The sequence below is a fragment of the Patella vulgata genome, chromosome 5 (assembly GCF_932274485.2).
Source record: "Patella vulgata chromosome 5, xgPatVulg1.2, whole genome shotgun sequence".
NCBI lineage: Eukaryota > Metazoa > Mollusca > Gastropoda > Patellidae > Patella > Patella vulgata.
The window spans coordinates 23,167,239-23,180,663 of NC_065883.2; the positions used below are offsets into that span (position 1 = coordinate 23,167,239).

The 13,425-nt window shown below is 36.4% G+C and overlaps 1 protein-coding gene across 2 annotated transcripts in view; it reads left to right on the plus strand.

The window, feature by feature from the left end:
- Positions 1-13,425, plus strand: part of LOC126821980 (uncharacterized) — a 43,556-nt gene that overhangs the window by 4,585 nt on the left and 25,546 nt on the right. The window contains exon 1 of one of the 2 annotated variants that reach the window (XM_050550679.2): positions 9,815-10,190. The exons of the other annotated variant lie outside the window; for it this stretch is intronic. The gene's annotated coding sequence lies outside the window, so the exon portion shown is untranslated. Of the gene's footprint in view, positions 1-9,814; positions 10,191-13,425 lie in introns of those variants that run through there. 2 annotated transcript variants of the gene reach the window in all.

A 13,425-nucleotide genomic window follows, 5' to 3' on the forward strand; every position in this document is an offset into this window, starting at 1 on the left:
TAGACCAACGTTTTTAACAAGTCACGTCTTCGTGGCTGCTATGCAGGAAGTCTTTAATCCGATCCTACCCCGCAGTATGGAATGGTTATGGTTGATTTGCGTGTCGACAAGGTCATTGTCTTAAACCTTTAGAAACAGTCAAATGAAAAATCTAACTACAAATAGCCCCCAAAGGAGTTGACGTGACATTAAGGGTACAGTCATAATTAATCACGGTCGAATGCGCAATATTACATGACATCTAAGATAATATTCACTATAAAAAGAAAAAGACTTTTACTTTTAGTTGTACGGTTTGAAATAGCTACGAAATTAATATTAGTTATACAAGAGTCTAAACTTTTGGCGGGATTATTATACCACAATATTTGATATGGCCCAAACCAATCAGTATCTCCTAAAGACAATATCCTGGCAGGTCGCAACGCTGAAAGGCCGAATTATTGGAAAAGTCAAAAACGAGGACTTTTTAAAGACATGTTGAATATAAAAATCACGCATAATCGATCTCAACCGGACGTCAGAAGGCATCCATAAGTCGTGATATCACTTCCGTAGGCGATTTTTCTAATTCATGCCCGTTTTCTTCCTCCAGGTCTTTCCGAATGAAATTTAAGAGTGTTCACAATAACCTGGCTCAAAATGTGAAGACAAGCTCTCTTCTTCGATTGTAGACCGAAAATTCAACAAAATCTGCAAGAATTGCGATAAATAGATGAACTACTTATAAATACTATATTTTAATCCAAACGGCCGATATTAGCCGTGAAATCTATTATAGAGTGCTAAACGGTAGTTTACCTATAATATACACGATCTAACAGTATATATAAGATTAAGAATAGTGAAGTTCTGTACCGATTGTGTGTGAATTCTATTATAAGATCCATACTGTCTGGGTAATATAATATTCTAATTAATCACGTCATTTTAATTAAAACGTCTCATCTTTTATAAATGCAGTTTTTATCACTTTCGTGTATATACTCAGCCATCTTCGTTATATCTCTTCATATAAGTGTATTTCATAAGTTTGTCCAATATCAGTTCTGATTAAGTCAATTTCCTGTCTCTTCAGTCTGTGTGTTTTTAATGAAATGAATAATTTTATCAAATATATCACTTCCATCATAGTGACTGCGTTTTTCGGCCGTTTTAATAATTCAAGTTCGTCCTCGGATTGTTCTGATAGTGTGTATCCATATGATATGGTATTCCGTGATAATTTCAAATCATACAATTGACTGGACGCCGCACTAATTAACTTGGCTATTGACTGGAAAACAAAGTAAAGGTCCCTGTGACAATAACAGTTCGATCCTATATCATTATGTGTTTAAATGGTTGTTGGTGTCCTGTAGGGTGGTATGCTTACTCTTGTTGGAGCACATGATATCACTTCTCAGTTAAGGAGATGACGTATATGATTGTGTATGCATGTTGAATGTTGATGTTCGTAGCTCATTTGATATTAAATGAAAGTAAATAAAAAAGTACGGAGAAAGAATTCTGAAACATGTTGAATGAACGACTCCTTTTTAAAATGTCAAATTTGTATGTTCTGTCAGTGCTTTATTCCAACCAAAAGTCTTGACCATGTCTACACATAAATGGTCTCACCGGGCCGAGAAGAATCCTTGGGAGCCTGCGGGACTGACAAGGAAATTACCTAGTTGTTCAAGTGGAACTAAAACCTGAGGTCCAGTCGTGTGAACATTGTCGTGAACGTAAAAGAAAACTTGGCCGAAAGAACCTTGACTGTTAGAATTCGAAGCAGAGTAATCAGAAAATCCGACGCTCAAGTCCCCCCCCCCTCGACTTCTCTGGATTGTACGCGTAATCAAAATCAAAATACCATATGTGTTAGTGTCAGAACGACCAATGTATATCCACTCCATTCTATATATAATTGAAGTACGAAGAAGCGTTTAAAGAGAGGCACCGTTTACCGAAGACCAGCTATGTACCTTTATTTTCCTTCATGCCAACATCTTAATAATGTCAACAGACAAGTGCTCCTCCACATTTTAATTTTCTGCCTCTTGCGTGTAAATGTAGACGAGATTGGTCTGATTGCTTTATTCTTTAACCTTAACAATAAAATGGAGAGGGGGAATTAAATGGTCGTATCATAGTGATTGATTAAAATCACGATCTGTCTAGCAAAGAGAAAGAAGATCGCGTCAAATCTCTGACCAGTTCGATCTCTTGGAATTATCCAGGTCTGGACGAGCTTTGGCCTTATCCCCCAACCCAATGTTCCTCGTGTGTGAAGTCGAAATCCGCGAAAATTATCTTAAGGAATGTCGGAATCAACCGATCGTGCGGATCTTGTGTTTCTTTCATGTGTAGGGGATCGCATTACTGTTTAATAATGGTCGTGCAAGATTTGTAATTTGTGTTCTCTGTAAAGGACATGCTATTAGAATTCTTAACAATGATTAGACGGATACTACCCGAAGAACGAAATAGATTGCTTGTGTTCAGTTATTTTCTTTTCAATAAAATACGTGATTGGCAGAAAAAGTTTCGATTTTTTTTTCTGCAACGTTTATGATAGAGAAATTGATACACGCAAATCTCATTTTGTTTCGTAAACAACAAACCAATAATGAAATTGGAATTGAAAAAAAGAAAGCATTTTATCAATAGTTCCATCATCTAGAATTGCATGTTGTGATGTATTACATAAAAACAAATTAAACTTTCTGATGAAGTATGCTGGTTGAATGTTTGCGGGTTTAGAAAGGGTCGGGTTACTAGGGGGATTCTTGACACGTTAGGTCAATTTAATCAAAAACGCTAAAAAAAGAACTTATGAATATAATATTGGTAACTGGTATTGTTTTGTAACTGATTTATCCAGATTCAGATTGTTACTTAAATAATCACATGCTTAAAATGATTTAAGTGGGTATATTAATACGAACTTTCGTTACATTTAAGTCACAATCTTCGTAGAAAACTGTCTCGTTCTGCTCTTAATCAGTCAGGGAATTGATGAAACACAAGGTTGGTTCCAAACCCGTCAAATGTTCGGCCAATGTCCAAATCAAAACGCAAAGATTTTGTTATGTCTGTCGGATAGACGCCGCAACTGCTTCTCATTTCTTTCGAACGTTCACGTGGTTAACGATAACTTCTGAACTCTCTTATTGAAACACGATGAATTAAAAACTTATCGTAATGGTTAAGAAAACCGTTAAAAAGTATATCTGTAATCCGATCGTAACCCTTACATTATTTCACCAGTAGTTTATTTGGTGCAGAATGACTGTAAGTGGGGATGATGTGGACGCACAAATTATTAGTATCATATATCGACATGACCTTGTATTGACCTTAATGGGGTCGTTGGAGGTCACAGCATAAGCTATCGGTAGTAGAACAATCGCAAATATCTTTTAAATTGATTTTTCAGAAATACTTTAATTTGATCAAGTTTCAACATATTGAGACGTCTGGTCGTTAACTTGATGTTGTTCTTCTATTAGTGTTCAACGGGCGTTAACTCTCCATCCCCAGTGTTTTATACCTTCACGCCTCAATGAATATACATCGGTTATTCAAACAATGGTTTGTGTATTTGATTTATTTTTAATGGAGTCTATGTTGCGTATTTGTTTGCTGTTACACACCCACAATGAAGTTCAAATTATCATCCCATTGATTTGAAATTTATATGTAGTGTTTGTATTCAATAGAAGAAAACGCCTATCGATTTTCAACGATTTCCGACAATTCCAACAGCTAAAGTTATCATTTGATTATCGGTACATATTTTTTTGTGTTAGCTAAAGGAAGAACTGGTGTCTTGTAAATGCTCCCATTACCCATAAAGGAATAATAAAGGGAAACCGTTTTACCTTGTAGAAAAACGTATATTTAGCTATGGTTCCTTAATCAAAGTCGCCCACACGTACATCGATCAAAAATAATTAATTTTAAATATTAACGTATTCTATATAGTATTTCTCCAAAGACTACCTTCTTATTGGGATTCGTATCCTAAGTTAACCTTTGTATTTAGGCACAGATATTTCGGGTAATTTGCCTCGAGTAAAATGTGTAGGACCTGGATCCAAAGTTTTGGGTAGCAATTCGTTCTCCATACCATGTGTTGTCAGGGGCTTAGTGCCTTTCATAACAACAATTTGTAATTTGTTAGGAATTGCATTAGCGTAGTCCATTGTCTAGTTCAATCATCTATTCTGTCCACAGAAGACAGCTGTAAGTGATTGACGTGTAATCCGAAACACGTGAAATCGTGAAAGTCACACCTCGAGACATGTTCAGTAGCCCATCCAGTTACTTCCCCTTTAATTAATATCAGATCGGGGTTCCTATCTCTAGGGTCAACTGGTATGTAACCCCACTGGTTATGTTTCATATTGGTCAGCTGTTTGTAATAATCCATGCGAAATGGTCAGTTGGCCTGTAACCTCGATGACTCTTGACTAACCAGTCTAAACGAAAGAACAATCGTAGTGCGTCACCCGAACCATCTTTTGCCATGTCAGAACGTGGCTCACGATCGGTTTTATACGTGTAATTGAAACTATTTACTGCAAGTAAAATGCCCGAGTTGTATACAGTTTTTGAGAATGATTAAAGTGGGGAATCTGTCAAACAAGCCAAACAGTCAGCAATTAAATCTGAAGTGTGCTTATTTATTTTCCACTCTACTTCTCATTTGTCAGGGAGCAGCTCTTGCTGGCGTGACATTGGTGTGTTTTATGGAATAATATAAAACGTACTGCTGGGTACAAGATGCCTTCACTGAAGGTTAAGAAGAGAGTGTATAACTGTTTCAGCGCTGCACAATTTTCAATAACATGACGCTTCCACACATCTTAGTAATAATACATTTTCATAAGCACAGGGGTGGATTGTGAGGTCGGGAAGAGTTAGGTATCCGCCCCCGCCCCTCCCCCCATTTCTGTCATTTTTCTTGGTCAAATTTCAGGTGACTATCTTACTTGTATTACAGTCAAAATTGCTAAAGGATCCACAACTCGTTTGTAGGACAAATCCAAAATAGATAAATGCAGATCGAAAAACACACTATTTATGAATAACAATTAACACACTATTTATGGATAACAATTACATAAATAGTGTGTTATTCGGTTATGTTCCAATTACTAAATGCCATTCAAAGAAGATAAATGCAGAAGTAGAAAAAAAGTAGCCCCTCCCCCATTTCGTGGGAAGAAACTGTATTTACTGTTCATTCGAAGCTTAGAGATAAATGGGGTTTAATGTCCACTCGACAAAAACTACGTTATTTCGGGACTAACATGGCAGTTGGAGGAAACCGGAGAATACCCATAAGGTTGAACAGACCACTTACTCCTTGTCACGTACAAGCGGGGAATCGAAACCGCGCGACCTGACTAAATGACATATCTTATTATCTAACGCGCATGGTTTAAACCGCCCATCTCCTCTTTAAACTTACCCATATCCGATCCATCCTGAATGTGAAAGCCAGTCTTGTAGCCAAATGTTTTGCAGTCGGCTTAATTATCTTTTCTTGTCAAATTGCAAAGAAAAGCTAACTGCCTAACTGCGTTGCAATTCTCTTTGAAAAAAAATGATTAGCAGTGTGTTAGTAAATGTCTCCCGAATAGAGGTATCGGGCCTATGTGATCTACGGGTCTACAATCATCTGCGGTCGTCTGAGGATAAATGAGGTCAAAGTACATGTATATCAAACATTTATAATTATTAATAATTTGCGATTATATTCTACATTTGCATGACATGAATAGTATATTTTAAATATGTTTGGGTGATTAATAAACAGGGACCTTTCGTTTCCTATACCTGGATTAGAGAATAAGTAAAGCGGAAAAAACTTTGTCTTGAAGATTGATTTGCTCCAAAAATCTTAGATGATAAACTGGATGAAGACACTTTCCTGTTGTTGGTTTCGTGGAAATGTCACCATATAACACAAAAAAGTTTGCAGCCTAATTGTACCTTTCCGCTATATGTACATTAGTAAATTCCAACATTTTTCGAGGGTAGTGGTAGGTCGTTGCCCCACCGCCACCCGTGCCACCCGCGCCACCCGCGCCACCACTACCACCTTCCCGCTGTCAACGCCCATCAGAAATATGATATAGACTTATTCGGTCGGTCTAAATTCCAAAAATATATAAAAATAACAGATATCTAATTATGGAAAGAGTAAAATCGTCAATAACAATTATCTTCAAATGTTTCATTAGATAAATCCATGTGCTGTACAGTAACTAATTTATTTTGTAACATCATGTATGTGATACATTAAGAAATTTTGATGCCCTGTGGTCTGTGGCTGCTTTTAACAAGATTATAAATATTTTATTAGAAAATTTATGTGACTCTGATTAAGTTGTTTGATCAGTGAATGGAGACGAAAACCTCTAACGTCAACTTCTTGTTCGGATGCTTCATTAGAATCAAAAGAAATGAAAAGGTATCCATTTGTCCATTGATATCAGCACACGTATTAGCTCTCGGTTGATATCCCGCAAACATTAACAAGAAGATGGTTTTGCTTCGTTAAGAGCCATTGAAAACGTTATTGTTAGATGGTTAAATGAAGCGGAAATGAAATAGTTATGACGTAATAAATGGACGTGAAGTAATAGCTTGTTAACGATTGGACAAAAACATCAAACGGTTTGTTGCGGTATTGTTATAGTGTTGAGTGATGGAGTTAAGTGAAGCGATGCTTGTAGATGGTGTAACGTGTTAATTGTTGGAAGATGTAATCTATATGACATCACACCATCCATTAATATACCTATCACCGTTCGTCTATATCATCATGCACATGGTACATTACAGATGAACTTCTAACTATGAAAGAAAGGCTATGTGTATACATTAATAATAAACTATACAGGAAGCAAACAAATATATATGAAATGAAATGAGGTTTAACGTTCTGCTTTTCTGCTCTCTCCTGGCGTAATGAAGACGAGGATACGCCATGCAGTGTGTTTTGGCGGATATTTATCCTGCACAGCTGTCAAGTGTTCTTTTACTTCGATATTTTGTCCCAAACACATACATTGTTATAGGTACACACAGATGGTTACCATAACATGAATGCTTGGTATACTAACTAAAGCTCCTGAGGGTTTTAATAGTTCCACAGTTTTGTTCAACATCTATATTTTATATTGTTAGGAATCGTTCAATTCATTGAAAGTTGGTTCTTGATAACATCAGTCGTCTAAAAAGTTCTTTTTTATTATTATTTATGCATTTAATGATTGTTTTTTGCAGGATGTAAGATAATGAATTTCATGCTCCACCTCCTGGCTTATATTACATAAGGATCTTTAACATCTACTTTGATATATCTTTCGTTTTCAATTCTTACTGCATGTGTGCGTCTGTTCTATGTTTTCCAGTATTTATTGTTTCTAAGTAATTTCTTATCACGTTTACATACAAGGAAGGTGGGGCTATAACAATTCCAGTGACTAGATTTGATATTGTCAGTGTTCAAATATTAATTTAAAAAAGGATATAATTATAACATGAACACCTTTTACCACTTCTCAGCTAGGAGAAATTCATACCCTATCTAATTAGAGGTGTCATGCACGAATGTCTTGTATGATTTATGTTTGTGGAGCATTGATACCACTTTTTCCTTGTCATATAGCTGTCGATGTCTATAGTGCTGCAAACTGTGACAAATAATGGATCGGTGTTCTCTTTAACGTGTGACGATAGTTGGTTTAAGTATAAGATGACACCAAAGATATTCGATTTCTGGTCTTTTGTACATCCTTCCTTTGATCTTTGCTGATAAAACATAAAAGAAGGTCAGACTTTAATCAAGTGAAAAAATTGTATTTGAATGACACACATCAATAGATGTTGATTTCTCTCCGCTTGTTATTCATGGTGCAATATTGGAAAAGGATGGTTAAATATTTTTCAATCCTTTATTGAGGTATTTGTTGAAAGTCGAATGGAAATGAGTGTGTGTCTTTTTTAACTTGATGCTTTCGACAGTCTATTAATTTTTTACGATTACATTGCAGGCGCGTTTCCAGAGGTTGGGTGGAGATGAGGGGATGGAGCCCCCCCCCCCCCCCCACACACACACATACACACACATTTGCTGGCATAGAGAATATCTATTCTCTCCTACATTCATGGAAATAACGCCGTTTTGACTCATATGCGTCTAAATGAGCAGAAATATTGTCTCAAAGCTTCCAAATTCATCAAATGCCAAACTTGACGTTGTCTCCACCTTGGACGCCCCCCCCCCCCGGTTGCACAAATTCCTGGACACGCCCCTGCATTGACATAAGGACTAATCAGTGGTGCAGAGTGGGGGGCTCAACAAGAAACACGTTTACGGGCATGTTTACGTGCATGTAAAATGTAAAACTCTTTGACTGCAATTAGAATTCGTAATAAAAGTAAGACGTAGCAGAACAATAGGATGTTAAACCCCATTTCATTTCCTTTTATAAACATCAAGAAACTTCGTTAATTGATTTTAAAAACACAATCTTTATAACGTCACTTTAATATACCCTCTTATTTGCTAGCTATAAAAGCACAACTGCTTAAACATGTTACATAAAATTAATTACAGGTCCACAAACTTGTAAAACAGGAAGAATAATTATGTTACAATATTTGATTGATTATTAAAGTTAACTGTACTGTACTGTCATCTAACATCTAGGTTATGAATGTTTAACGGGTGTGTTGCGTGCAGACAGAGGTCAACTACTTTAAATTTTTAAATATATTTAAATCCCTTTGATCGCAGCAAAAAGTACCCCCCCCCCTCGATCAAGAATTCGACATTGTAAATCAAGTTATCTGTGTTGCAATTGAAAAAAAACCACATCTAGTACAAATCTTAATAAAATACAAATTTATTTAATATTACAGATATTATCAAACTCTGCGCACATTACTGTTATGATTATGTGAAAAATATTGGTGTCATGCCATATAGCGTAGTCATAGGATTTGAACCAGGTTAAGAAATAATATGGTTAACTTTCATGTACTAACTTATCTACCAATAATCAGAACGATTCAATGGTCCATTTAGAACATTAATCAAAAATATTGAGGAAATATCGTTTGAAGTTTTCATTCCTCGAATTGGATTGTTATCAACAGTAGATTGACTTGTGATGCAATCTGTTGAAGTATATCGGCTTATAATATCGAATATATCGACGTGTTCCGTCTTCAAAGACTGGGATTATGGTATACTTACTCTGACGGGGACAATCAATTCCTAAGATTCAGCGACGTAGAGACGTTTCGGTTCTGTCAGTATATAGATTATAACATCTGAAGACGCGAATTAAGGGCAGACAGCAAGCTTATATGATTTGAGAGAGGAGGGGGCAGGTTTCTTTAGAAGTGAGGGGTACCAGGAGAAAACGAACGAAATGGAAGTTGCTTACATGTTCCTGCAATTTTCTAGCGTGTAATTAAGTTGTCGGCAGTGTCGTGTGGGGTATGCTGTTAACCACAATTGACGCTTACATGTACTTGAAATAACGATAATATGGACATCTTGATCTGATAACTTTTATTATATCTTACGTTGTCTGTGCTTTCTGTGTATATTTTGCTATTTTTCTGATTTTGTATCTGTTCTTGAGTGTGGTTTGGTCTTCCAATGCCTACTTTTAGGTAATTCGCCGTCTGAAAGATAATGGAAAACAAGACCGATGAGCCGTAACCTTCCTTGTTTCTGACATAACATTAATTATTTATGAATATTGAATTGGTTATTTGACTCTGGGTGTTGATTCCACATTCTGTCGACCTCCCTCCTGTGTACTAGGGTTATAGAGATCTGTTAGCCATCTCGTTGTTCGTCTTATTATCAATTAAACTATCAGCGCAGATGCTGATTGGCAGATTGATTGACAAGCGCCTTGAAGATCAAGTCTTTACATCACAAACAACTATTGACGGGGAGGATGACAGAGCGCGAGCAAGGCACGTGGAGTTGAATAGTATAGTAACAGGTAGTTGTTTGTGTAGTTCGTCATCACAACATGTGGTCTATTATTGTATCTATAATAATGGAGATAGTAAACAATACACTGGTAGCTGTAGGCTATGGAAATACTAGCAGATAGAAAAACATTTTCTACATTTTAAAACTTGTTGGATAAACACAATTACAGGTAAGAGAATCGAATTCTTCGTCTGCATTTATCTTTCATACGTACATGTAGCCGCCGAATAAGCCTTGTTTACTTGGTCAAAATTCCCATAATGTTTTAAAAATAATTTGCTTCAAATCATAATATATCTGATACTCACAAATAGCTTGTTTCAGCTACAGTTATCAAGCTAACTAGTCTGTGTATGCAGAGGAGTGTGGATGTTTCTGTTTATTTTTTAAGAATATAAGAAAAAACCCGAAATAAGAATGAAATATATTTGATCAGGGTGCTTATTTTCTTTAAGACTGTGATTTTCTAATCTATCAGGAATTCTTGGAATTGCATTTAATGCAATTTGATGATATTATGCTAAAATAATTATCAAGTCTCCCAAACTTGTTTTTCTGGTTGAGTAACATGATTATTTTCCACTAAACAGCGGGATTAGGGGTTGTCACATAACCTTAAAATTGCGAAAATGCTATTTGGTTAATTTAAAACAAGTATCATTCATTGTGCCAATGACAAATTTGTTAATAATATACAAGTTACAACGTTTTGAACTAAAAAATAAGGATCAAATACTTCGAAAGAAATAAACACAACTTACAGTTGTTGAGCATAGTTTGGAACATTTCAAGGTGTATATTATACACAGAATCTGTAATATACTATATACATCTCAACTATACTTTTACAAAAAACGCAAAATATTATAGATTCCCTACGTTTGAACTATATTATTCAAATGAAGGGTACCAATTGAAGACACATGCATTTCGCTTATCTTTTGGAATTCATCGATATCGACGTTGATCTCTATCATTTTTCTTTCTATACAGAAACTACAAAGCACGGATATTTCGTGATTAAGTTGTATTTTATATTCATCAAGTATTGGATAGGACACTAAGCACACAGGAGTCCAGTAAAATGGGACTTGGAGTGTGTGACTAAGCGATATTATGGTATTGGTTTAACCGAAACAAGTCGTGTGTTATCAACCGTATGATATAGCAATGGTATGGGAATTTCCGCTATTCTAGGATAGAAATACTATTACATCAAGTAGAGATGGTGCAATTATTAGGGTCTTATTCATATGTTTGGTCGACGTCCTGCTGCTTATGAAACAGACATAATGCAACAGCTAAATCTGCCTATTGCATGTCTTTCTTTATGCCTTAAATGTTTATTATCGTAACAACGTTAGCAATGACATCCGGGTCTGTCGTGTTATTGAAAGTTTCAACATATTACCTTTACATTATCTATATATAAACTATTTTATCGAGAACTGTCAGCTCTATCTGCTTTAAACAAACACGACTGAATTTGGTGACATAGGGATATTTCACTACCGTGTCCTACAGTATACAATGAAATTAACCAGAAGTATATCTCCTGTAAAATTTGGGTTTGAAAAATAACTTTTTCAAACTAATGGGCAAACGATTTAACCAGAGTTATGTTGATACTAATTCCGCTAGCGGCGTTTATAAATAAAATAATCGAGGTTATATTTTCTCTTGTACACAAAATATGTTCATAAAAAGCGAAAAAAGTTAGTAAATTTACCTCGATCACCCACGTGATATTGAGACATTGATAATTATTTGCGAGGATGTGTTCCAGTCGGAATAAAGATGAAAAAGACACAAATGTTGTAGGAATTGAAAGCGCATATTGCATGCATTTGCAATATCTGAAAACCATTGGTTATATTAAAGTTTCAGATTTACTCACTCTGCTCAATTATAAAAGTTTCGTTGTGGTATATAGGATAATCTAAAGTGGTTGATAGTTTGTTTCACGGGCAGTAGATGCCTTTGGCATGTCCCCAGATCCGTTCATTTGATTTGATACTTATATGTCTAAGTTTCATCTCGGCGTCCCAGGGTTTGCTTTGTGTGTTTCCAGCTAGTGTTTGATGGCTACTGTGCGTGTTGCGGTCCCCATCATTTAATACGAGTACGTGTTGATCTCAAAAGAGTCGGCTTTGTTTACTAAATTATTCGTCATGCTCATGTTTTCGAAAATTCGCCGTATCTGGCTGAGAGATTGGCCTCCGAGTTGTGAAAATCAGCACGGATTGAGAACACTGCGACAGTACGGTACGTTTGATCGAGTAAAATGGTATATGGTTGTTACACGTTTTAATAGGGAAAAGGTCAGAAAGCTAATACAGACGTTGGCGAGAAAAGAACCAAACCAAAGTTGTTGCATATCAGAGGTCTTTAAAGTATCGAACAGTAACAACAAGTCGGCCTTTAGAAATAGTGATGGAGACTTCAACAAGTTAACATGATAACGTGCTGTTAGGTTTCTGCCACATCAGTTTCACTATCTCCCCAGCTTTTTATCTTAGTTGACTTCTAATAGGATCGATGCGATTGACTGCCACAATAAGTCGCACAGAAAACACGATAATACTGACACTTCAATCACCAAGCTTTCTATTTCAGTTTAGCATCCCTGATTTTATAAATCACTGTAGCCTAATGTTGTTTCCATATTCAATTTGCGTTGATTCGGGTTTCATTTTATAAAAAGAGTAATAAATAATCACTCTTGATCGGGTTGGTAAGCGTATCGGGATTCGAATACTATAAGAGTTGAAATTGGTATGCTACAAGAGTTGGGATTGTGAGTCTTTCTGAAAAAATTAATATAGCAATTTCCCTTGTAGTGTTTGAGGGTTTTTTTTTTATTTGAGTCTAGTCTTTTTAAAATTTGGGAGCCGCGATAGCTAAGTGAGTAAGACGCTGGCTCGTTAACCCGGAGATTGCGTGTTCGATTCCGGTGTTGGCCGAGAAAGTACACATGGATTTTCCGGCTTGGTTCCCCCTTGTCAGCGGTGTAGGACGGGGGCCTGAAAGGGGGACAAGGTATAGTCGTTCGGATGGTACAAAAAAGGCGTATGTGTAAAAGAACCCTTGTTAAGAATTTATCAATATCCAGAAATCTAAATATTAGCACAAAATTAAACAGTTACCTACAAAAGATATTTCTACTAAAGTGGGTGGGGTTGAGAGAGAGAGAGAGAGAGAGAGAGAGAGAGGGTAACTTCCACTCGACACAAACTAGGTCATTTCGGGACTAACGCATGGGGGGAAACCGGAGGACCCATAGAAAACCCACGAGGTTAGACAGGCGACCCTACTCCGTGTCACGTACAACCGGCAATTCGAAACCACGTCAGTTAACTCAATGACAGACCGTATGATACAGTGCGCACGTGCTAACCATTCGG